The 9,146-nt window shown below is 45.8% G+C and overlaps 1 non-coding gene across 1 annotated transcript; it reads left to right on the top strand.

Moving 5' to 3' along the window:
- The first annotated feature begins 7,042 nt into the window (after positions 1-7,042).
- Positions 7,043-7,149, top strand: LOC128899540 (U6 spliceosomal RNA). The gene has a single exon (XR_008463133.1). It is a non-coding gene; the product is annotated as a U6 spliceosomal RNA (small nuclear RNA).
- The last annotated feature ends 1,997 nt before the right edge of the window (positions 7,150-9,146 follow it).

Below are 9,146 nucleotides of genomic sequence, written 5' to 3'. Positions count from 1 at the left end.
TGAGGCTTTGTCCTCTTGTTCTGGTGCTGGTTGCTAGAGAGAAGAGAACAACTCCCTCCTGGCTACAACCACACTTCAGGTAGCTGTAGACAGCAGTAATCACAGTATTGCAGTAATCACAGTATCACAGTATCACTAAGGTTGGAAGAGACCTCAAAGATCATCAAGTCCAACCTGTCTCCACAGACCTCATGACTAGACCATGGCACGTAGTGCCACGTCCAGTCTCCTCTTGAACACCTCCAGGGACAGCGACTCCACCACCTCCCAGGGCAGCCCATTCCAATGACGAATGACACTCTCCGTGAAAAACTTTCTCCTCCCCTTGAGCCTAAACGTCCCCTGTCGCAGCTTGAGACTGTGTCCTCTTGTTCTGGTGCTGGTTGCTAGAGAGAAGAGACCAACCCCTTCCTGGCTACAACCACCTTTCAGGTAGTTGTAGAGAGCAATGAGGTCACCTCTGAGCCTCCTCTTCTCCAGGCTAAACAATCCCAGCTCCCTCAGCCTCTCCTCATAGGGCTTGTGTTCAAGGCCTCTCACCAGTCTTGTTGCCCTTCTCTGGACATGTTCAAGTGTCTCGATGTCCTTCCTAAACTAAGGGGCCCAGAACTGGACACAGTACTCAAGGCATGTCCTAACCAAAGCAGAGTACAGGGGCACAATGACCTCCCTGCTCCTGCTGGCCACACTATTCCTAATGCAGGCCAGGATGCCATTGGCCTTCTTGGCCACCTGGGCACACTGCTGGCTCATGTTTAGTTGCCTGTCAATCAGCACCCCCAGGTCCCTCTCTATTTGGCAGCTCTCCAGCCACTCGGACCCCAGCCTGTAGCTCTGCATGGGGTTGTTGTGGCCAAAGTGCAGCACCTGGCACTTGGACTTGTTAAATGCCATTCCATTGGACTCTGCCTATCTGTCCAGTCAGTCAAAGGTGCACCTGAAGGATGGCAAAAGGCTCAGGTCCAGCCAGCATGGATTTAGGAAGGGCAGGTCCTGCCTCTCCAACCTGATCTCCTTCTATGATCAGGTGACCTGCCTGGTGGATGTGGAGAGGCCTGTGGATGTGGTCCACAGCAAGGCCTTTGACACCATCCCCACAGCAAACTGCTGGCTAAGCTGTCAGCTCGTGGCTTGGACAGCAACACTCTGTGCTGGGTTAGGAACTGGCTGGAGGGCCTAGCCCAGAGAGTGGTGGTGAATGGTGCCACATCCGGCTGGCGGCCAGTCACCAGTGGCGTCCCCCAGGGATCAGTACTGGACCCCATCCTTTTTAATATCTTCATTGATGATCTGGATGAGGGGGTTGAGTCAGTCATCAGCAAATTTGCAGATGACACCAAGTTGGGAGCAGATGTTGGTCAGTTACAGGATAGAAAGGCTCTGCAGAGGAACTTTGACAGACTGGACAGATGGGCAGAGTCCAGTGGGATGGCATTTAACAAGTCCAAGTGCCGGGTGCTGCACTTTGGCCACGGCAACCCCATGCAGAACTACAGGCTGGGGTCAGAGTGGCTGAAGAGCTGCCAAACAGAGAGAGACCTGGGTGTACTGATTGACAGCTGCTTAAACATGAGCCAGCAGTGTGCCCAGGTGGCCAAGAAGGCCAACAGCATCCTGGCCTGCATTAGGAATAGTGTGGCCAGAAGGAGCAGGGAAGTCATTGTGCCCCTGACTCTGCATTGGTTAGGCCACACCTTGAGTCCTGTGTCCAGTTCTGGGCCCCTCAGTTTAAGAAGGACATCGAGACACTTGAACGTGTCCAGAGAAGGGCAACAAGGCTGGTGAGAGGCCTTGAGCACAAGCCCTATGAGAAGAGGCTGAGAAAGCTGGAATTATTTAGCCTAGAGAAAAGAAGGCTCAGAGGTGACCTCATTGCTCTCTACAACTACCTGAGGAGGACACAGTCTCAAGCTGCACCAGGGGAGGTTTAGACTCGAGGTGAGGAGAAAGTTCTTCATCGAGCGAGTCGTTCATCATTGGAATGGCCTGCCCAGGGAGGTGGTGGAGTCACTGTCCCTGGAGGTGTTCAAGAGGAGATTGGACATGGAACTTGGTACCATGGTCTAGTCATGAGGTCTGTGGAGACAGGTTGAACTTGATCCTCGAGGTCTCTTCCAACCTTAGTGGTACTGTGATACTGTGATACTGTGATACCTTAGGATGGATCCCATCCGGTCCCATGGACTTGTGAGTGTCCAAGTGGCTCAGCAGGTCCCGAACTAGTTCCTCATTTCCAGGGCATTACACTGCTCCCTGACCCGATCTACCAGCTCAGGAGGCCACTCACCCTGAACTCCTGCATTGCTGTTAAAAATTGAGGCAAAGAAGGTGTTCAGGAACTCAGCCTTTACCTCATCTGCAGTCACAGTGTTCCCCTCCAGGTCCAATAAGGAGTGGAGATTCTTCTTGCCCCTGTTTTTAGTGTTAATATATTTGTAAAAATGCTTTTTATTGTCTTTCACAGAGGTGGCCAGCTTCAGTTCCAACTGGGCCTTTGCCTCTCTAATTTTATTCCTACATAATCTAACAACTCCCTTAAACATACCTCAAGAACCCTTCCCCTCCTTTCAAAGGTGATACAGCCCCTTTTAACCCCTTAAATCCTCCAGGAGCTGCTTGCTCCTCCAGGCTGGTTGCCTTCCCCACCAGCTCATCTTTTGGCATGCAGTAACTGCCTGTTCCTGTGCCTTCAAGAGCTCTTGTTTGAAGTAGGTCCAACCCTCCTGGACCCCTCAGTTCTTGAGGGTTGGTACCCAGGGAACTTTGTGCATAAGTTTCTTAAACATTCTGAAGTTTGCCCTCCAGAAGTCCAAGGTTAAAGTTCTGTTGGTGCTCCTCCCTATCTCCCTGCATATTGAAAACTTCACTATCTCATGGTCACTGCACCCTAGGCAGCCCCCCACCGGTCACATCTCCCACCAGCCCTTCTCTATTGGAGAACACCAGGTGAAGCAGAACCTGACCCCCGGTAGGCTCACTTAACAGCTGCATCAAGAAGCTGTCCTCCATTCACTCCAGGAGTCCTCTGGACTGCCTCCTCTCTGCTGAATTAAGTTCCCAGCAGATATCTGGCAGGTTGAAGTCACCCACAAGGACAAGATCTGATGATCTTGAGACAGCCTCCAGTTGCTTATAGAATAATTCGTCTGCCTCCTCATCCTGGTTGGGTGGTCTATAACAGACACCAACCAGGATGTCAGATTTGTTAGGCCTCCTTCTGAGTTTAGCCCACAGGCTCTCAATCCTTTCATCCTCCACTTCAAGCTGTGTGACATTGAGCGACTCCCTAATATACAGAGCCACCCCTCTTCCTTTTCTCCCTCGCCTGTCTCTCCTAAAGAGCCTGTAACCCTCCAGTGTAGTACTCCAATCATATGTATTGTCCCACCATGTTTCTTAAATGGCAACTATATCGTAGTCTTCCTGATGGACTAGGACTTTCAGCTCTGGATATAATCCTAGCTATCAATACAAACTGGGTGTGAGGTGATGGAAAGCAGGATTTGGGGGTGCTGATGCACAAGAAGCTGGATGTGAGCAGGCAGTGTGTGCTTCCAGCCCAAAGGCAAATCGCATCCTGGGTTGCATTGAAACACGTGTTGCCAGCAGATTCAGAGAGGTGATTCTGTCACTTTGCTCTAGTGAGACCTCACCTGGGGTACTGTGTACTGATCTGGAGCCCTCAGTATAGGAAGGACATGGACCTAATGGAGCAGGTCCAGAGGATGGCTGCAAAAATGATCAGAGAGTTGGAGCACCTCTGCTATGAGCACAGGCTGAGGGAGCTGAGGTTGTTCAGCCTGGAGAAGAGGAGCCTCCAGGGAGACCTCGTACCAGCCTTCCAGTACCTGAAGGAGGCCTACACAAAGCATGGACAGAGACTGTTGACAAGGGCCTGTGGTTATAGGTTGAGGGGCAATGGCTTCAAACTGGAGAAGGGCAGATTTAATTTGGATATCAGGAAGTTCTTTACTATGAGGGTGGTGGAACACTGGAACAGGTTGTGCAGGGAGATAATTGAGGTCCCCTCCCTGCAGCCTGGTTTAGTTGGGAACGTCCCTGCTGACTGAGGGGAGGTTGGACTATTTGACCTTTGAAGGTCCCTTTCAGCCTGGACCATTCTATTCTATTCTGCAGTGACTAACTGTAAGTATGGTATGAACTGATAGCTTATGCATTGGTAATTTCTAACTCTTGAATTTGGGTGGTGATAATTTGTTCCAGTCCTTAGGCTTTGTTACTCCCCATGGTGTAGTGGTATGTATATGGAAAGGCTACAAAATAATGCTTTCCTCTAAATGTAAAATGCATTTTTTCTGAAAGCTGCCCAGCTTCTGATATAGTTTATCATCAAATTGATAAAATATTAGTATTATTTCTTAGATATAAAAAAATATTTTCCCCAGCTAATTTGGTCCAGGATCGTTTGCCTGGTTGATAGTAGGTTGATTATTCATGACAGAATGTTAATAAACAGTGGAATAACAGTCTAGGAAAATCAGAACTTGGAATACAGAGGAACAAACTGGAAACCCTTATACACACAAAATCAAATGACAGTGCTGCCTCAGGTGGCAAAATGGTTCCCTTTGGCTTCACAACAGAGCTAAGCAACAGGTAAACAGGCTATAAACCTTCGAGATAACCAGATATATTAGTGTAAGTTACTCAAGAACTGTTAATCACCAAAACCTTTGCTGAATGAAGTGATGTTCTGAGTTGCAATTTGTAATCCAAAAGGCAGGAATAATCTAAAGGGTAAAAATCCAAAATTAGAGGAAGTGAGAGAGAGGAAGATCCGTGACTCAAACTTGCTTGTTAGAACAAAAGAAGCTAATTACCATAAAGGCAGCAGCACAAGTAGGTGCTTGTCACCATCTCAAATCCCAGCAACAAAGAGGGGTGTGGGCTCTCAAATTATCCCCTACAAATTCCCTTTTTGAAAACTGAACAGACCAATGGCAGAGTACCTACTAAAATCCAGGCAATTGGTTCAAAATGGTGTATAGCAGCCAAACTGCACACGCCTTCTCAAATAGTCTGTGACACATGCAGTTGTTTCTCTGAAATGTGAGGTATGGATCCAGCCTCCACCTCCCCCCAGGCAGCCTTAGTGATGCTTGTCTATTGGCTCCTCAACCTCACACCTGGACCCCACAATAGGTCGGGGTAAGTGGGGGAGGGGGAGGCAGGAAGGGCAGGGGGCAGTGGCCAAACAGGTTTAGCTGGTTTGTTAATGCCTCTTCTATGGTGGCTTCTTAAATCACTGACAATACATCCTTCCTGACTGGATAATGCAATTCTCAATAGGTCACAGTTGGGAAAGAAGGTGCATATGAAATAGAGACAGATTTCCAGGATTCCCAACCAGTAAAGGACAGCACAGCATTTGCAGGTCACAGAAGCTGCCTGCTAGTGAAAGTACGTCTGTTGATTTGCCCTCTACATTTGAAACACGAATGCATCATTAGGAGTCTTGCTTGTTACTCAGTGCATGGCTACCTGCATTCCAGCCATGCTTGGACTATGCCTGAGGCCTCTGGCCTTGGGTAGCAATGATGGAAATCTTAGTTTTGAAAGATGTGGATTTGGAGCACTTTAGCCAGATATGGCGACGACGGAGGTTCTTGGAATCAATACGGCTGACCAATATGATCGGGTATTGATCCTTTATTGTTCCAGTATTGCAGGCCTGTGGCTCAGGCCTATGGTGAAAGCATGGCACAGTAAAGCATGGAAGGAGAGGAGACAGGACAGGCAGAAAAAGAAGTGCGTAGCAAGGAAACTGCTACAATTTATATAACCTTGGTATGGCTTGTTGGCATGGACTCATTGGTTCCCTATGAATGACCACACATCACACTCTTGTAGATTATTGGTCCAACTATGGATGACACACGAGGTTTGTTGATGCAGGTGCATGTCCTGTTGTCCCGAGATAACTTACTATGTTTCTAGCTACCAGCGTCTTGTTTTAGTTACAGTGCTGCAGGCACAGCACTGTTTTGGCATACTGGTAGCTGGCTCTGCACTTACGCTGAGCATGGCCTACCACCATGTCAGGCTCTTAGGCCTGAACTGCCAGATTGCTCACACCGCTCGCAACTGGTGTTCCCACAGAACACTTATTTCTCCATGTGACAGGGCTAGTCTGTGCACTTCAAACCTTACCCTCTGGCATTACTATTTCACCTGTTTCGATCTCTCTTATCTCCCCTACTTGTTTCTGCACAATGCATTTAACCCTATATATATATATAGCCTATTATATAAAAATGTTACCCAGTGTGGTCCTGGGTGAAGCAAAGTGTTAAAATAAGCAAAGTGCAGATATGAAAATAGAATTCCATGTTCTCTGAGATATACAGATGCAGCTTCCTGTAACCCAAATGTTATGTATTGCATAGCTGATCAAGCCTATGTATGAAGATGCAGAATTAGGCTGTATGTTAGTTTCAGGCTATGCCTTTGAAATTTTTCACAGATCTTGAACAGAAAATGGTAAAATGCAAATAAATCACTGTTGGGTGTGAAAAGGAAAATAATAATAGCTGTAAACAATCCCATTGGAGAGTTATCTACTATAAGATTTAGTTTACAAGACAATTTCTCTCTCTTCTCACTTCCTCAGGTTAGGAAATGAGAACTTTGTGCTTCTGCTAGCTTCTGGTTGACCTCGACTGCATTGTTTTAGCTAAGTTTTAATTTCTCTGCTCTGAATCTAGTACCTTTGTCTACAAGAGGGTAAGGGGGACAGGGAGGGAGAAGCTATTAGCCAAAGACCAGGGGGATCCTTGCGCTGTTCATTAATTATAAATACCTGTAAATATTGTAAATACTGCATATTTGAAAATATTCATTGCATTCCATTGTAGACTGTAACTTTGCTTGTAAATACAGCTTTCATTTGCTTCATAAGCAGCTAGTATCTCCTTCTCTGTTGGAGTATAATTTACCTCTGAGCCTTTGTAGCCAGGAATCCAGAAACGAGGTGGATGTCCACAGGCATCACCTGGAGCAGGACTTTTTTATTTTAGTATATATGCTTCCAAAGCAAGCACATACACTAAAAATTGGAAGCTACAGAGAAGATTAACATGGCCCCTGCACAAGGATGACATAAAAATTCGTGAAGCATTCCATATTTTAGAATATGTGCTCACTTCAGCAACACAGGCCACTAGTAAGATGAACAGGGCATGTACCTTACTTTGAGACCTTGCAAAATCTCCCTGTTACAATAATCTGATGAAGATGTTAATCCAAGATTGCTGTACAGTTTCAGGTTATGAGTTTAGAGTTTCTTTGAAAAACAGAATAGTATTTAATAAAGAAAAGTCTCAATAGCTGTCTAATATTGTTTGTTGTGAATTTCCTTAAGTTCTGAATTTAACAAGATTTTTTAAAGTACACAGTATATATGACGTTCCACAATAAAGAAAAGTACTTATTTTGCTTTCTGCTAGCTGACCTTTATTTTAATCATCAAGTACAGGAATGAAACAAAGGCAAGAGTATCTCACAGTAGTATTAATTATCTTTGCACAGTCCTTTAAACTCGTTATGGTGGTAGTGCCAAACAGGCCTAGCACAAACCCAGACAGGCCCTGATGCGTCTAGACATAGTCCCCCTCTCCACCATCCTTCCTGCAGAAGTCAGGTTAATGTGGGAAACAGAACAAAAGGACAGGACTTAACATGTCTGGTAAACAAGTCTCCTTTTCGGGTAAGAGCACGTGTACTGGTCACTGCTTCTCCCAGACCAGGCCTACATTTCTGCCTTTTATGGCCACAGGCTGGCAGAATCGCTTTTTGTTCAGTAACTGTTTGCTGGCTTCAGTTGCCCTATTGGCCCAATTGAATCTCAGGCAATCTACAGGCTGATTTCTAGTTGCCTTAGCCTTGCTCAAACTTGCTTTGCCTGCTTAGACCTGCCTTGTCTGAAGCTGTAGTGACTTGAGTTGCCTTGCCTTGAGTTGCCTGGTCCAGAGCCTGGGATAAAAGCCATGAGCCTACTGACTGCAAGCTAGAGAAGCCACAAGCTTTAGGAGTGGGAGACATGCCTTGTATCCCCCTTACAACTAGAATTTTGCCATGCCTGTTTACCCAGGAAGATGCAAGAGGCCATCGTGAAAAACATTGTAAACTGCCCACCATCCTGCTGGAGCCAGACTATCCCTGAGACCACGTGGCATTCCTGCAGGCAATTAGCCATGTCTGGTGCATGAGAGCACCCCCAAAAAGCCTCAACAGTTAATACACAGCAGCAGCACTCCCTGCTTGCATGGAATAAGTTGTGAATAATTAATTCATTGCCTCTTTGGCTTAATGGTTCTTGTTGAGTCTCCCCTGCCCCATGGTCAAGCGCCATTTTGAGCTTTCTATTATTCCACACGATGTGCTTAAAATTGTTATATTTGTAATATGTGCCTAAATATTGTATATTCCAACCATACATTGAACCTAATTATTATGGTTTGGGCAATTTTTCATATTAATTAAAAGTTATTGATGGTCTTATTAATATTCATATTTGCCATGTCTTAATTATTAATTTGTACATTCTATTGCACTCATAAAGATGAAAACATTACTTAGATTACAAATTAACATAAAAAATTCATACTCCTATTCTTCAAATACAGGATACTGTTTAAAAGACATTTACACATTTTCATTTCAAAATTTCACACTGAAATCAAGCAGCAAAGAGTCTTGAGATTTTTCCACTTCTCTCGAATTGTTTCTGTGATAGTGTGGTGGTTTGAAAGGAAAGGCTCTGCTTTCCCTCCCCCACTGAGAAAGAGACCACGGCTAAACCCAGTCGGAGAAATGAGATTATATTTTACAAGGAAACAGATTATATGTAACACAACAAATACAGGTATTTTACAATATATACAGGGATATACAGCAAATAAACTCAACCAGAAACCAGACCCTCCACAGAGGGGGCTTCCCCCTGTGCCCTCTTCACCCCCCTACCTCCCTTCTCGCCCAAAGAGGTAGAAGAAGAGACGAGGATGGTTAGCAGGACAGGGAAAGAAGCAGACAGTCACGAGCCCACTGGTATGTTGCATCTCTGCCTTGATGTCCTGATGAATCGTGAGCCCACCGAGCTAAGAATATCTCAGGTCGGTGTTTCC

This window comes from Dryobates pubescens, chromosome Z (assembly GCF_014839835.1).
Source record: "Dryobates pubescens isolate bDryPub1 chromosome Z, bDryPub1.pri, whole genome shotgun sequence".
Classification (NCBI taxonomy): Eukaryota; Metazoa; Chordata; class Aves; order Piciformes; family Picidae; genus Dryobates; species Dryobates pubescens.
This window is presented reverse-complemented; position numbering and strand designations above follow the sequence as displayed.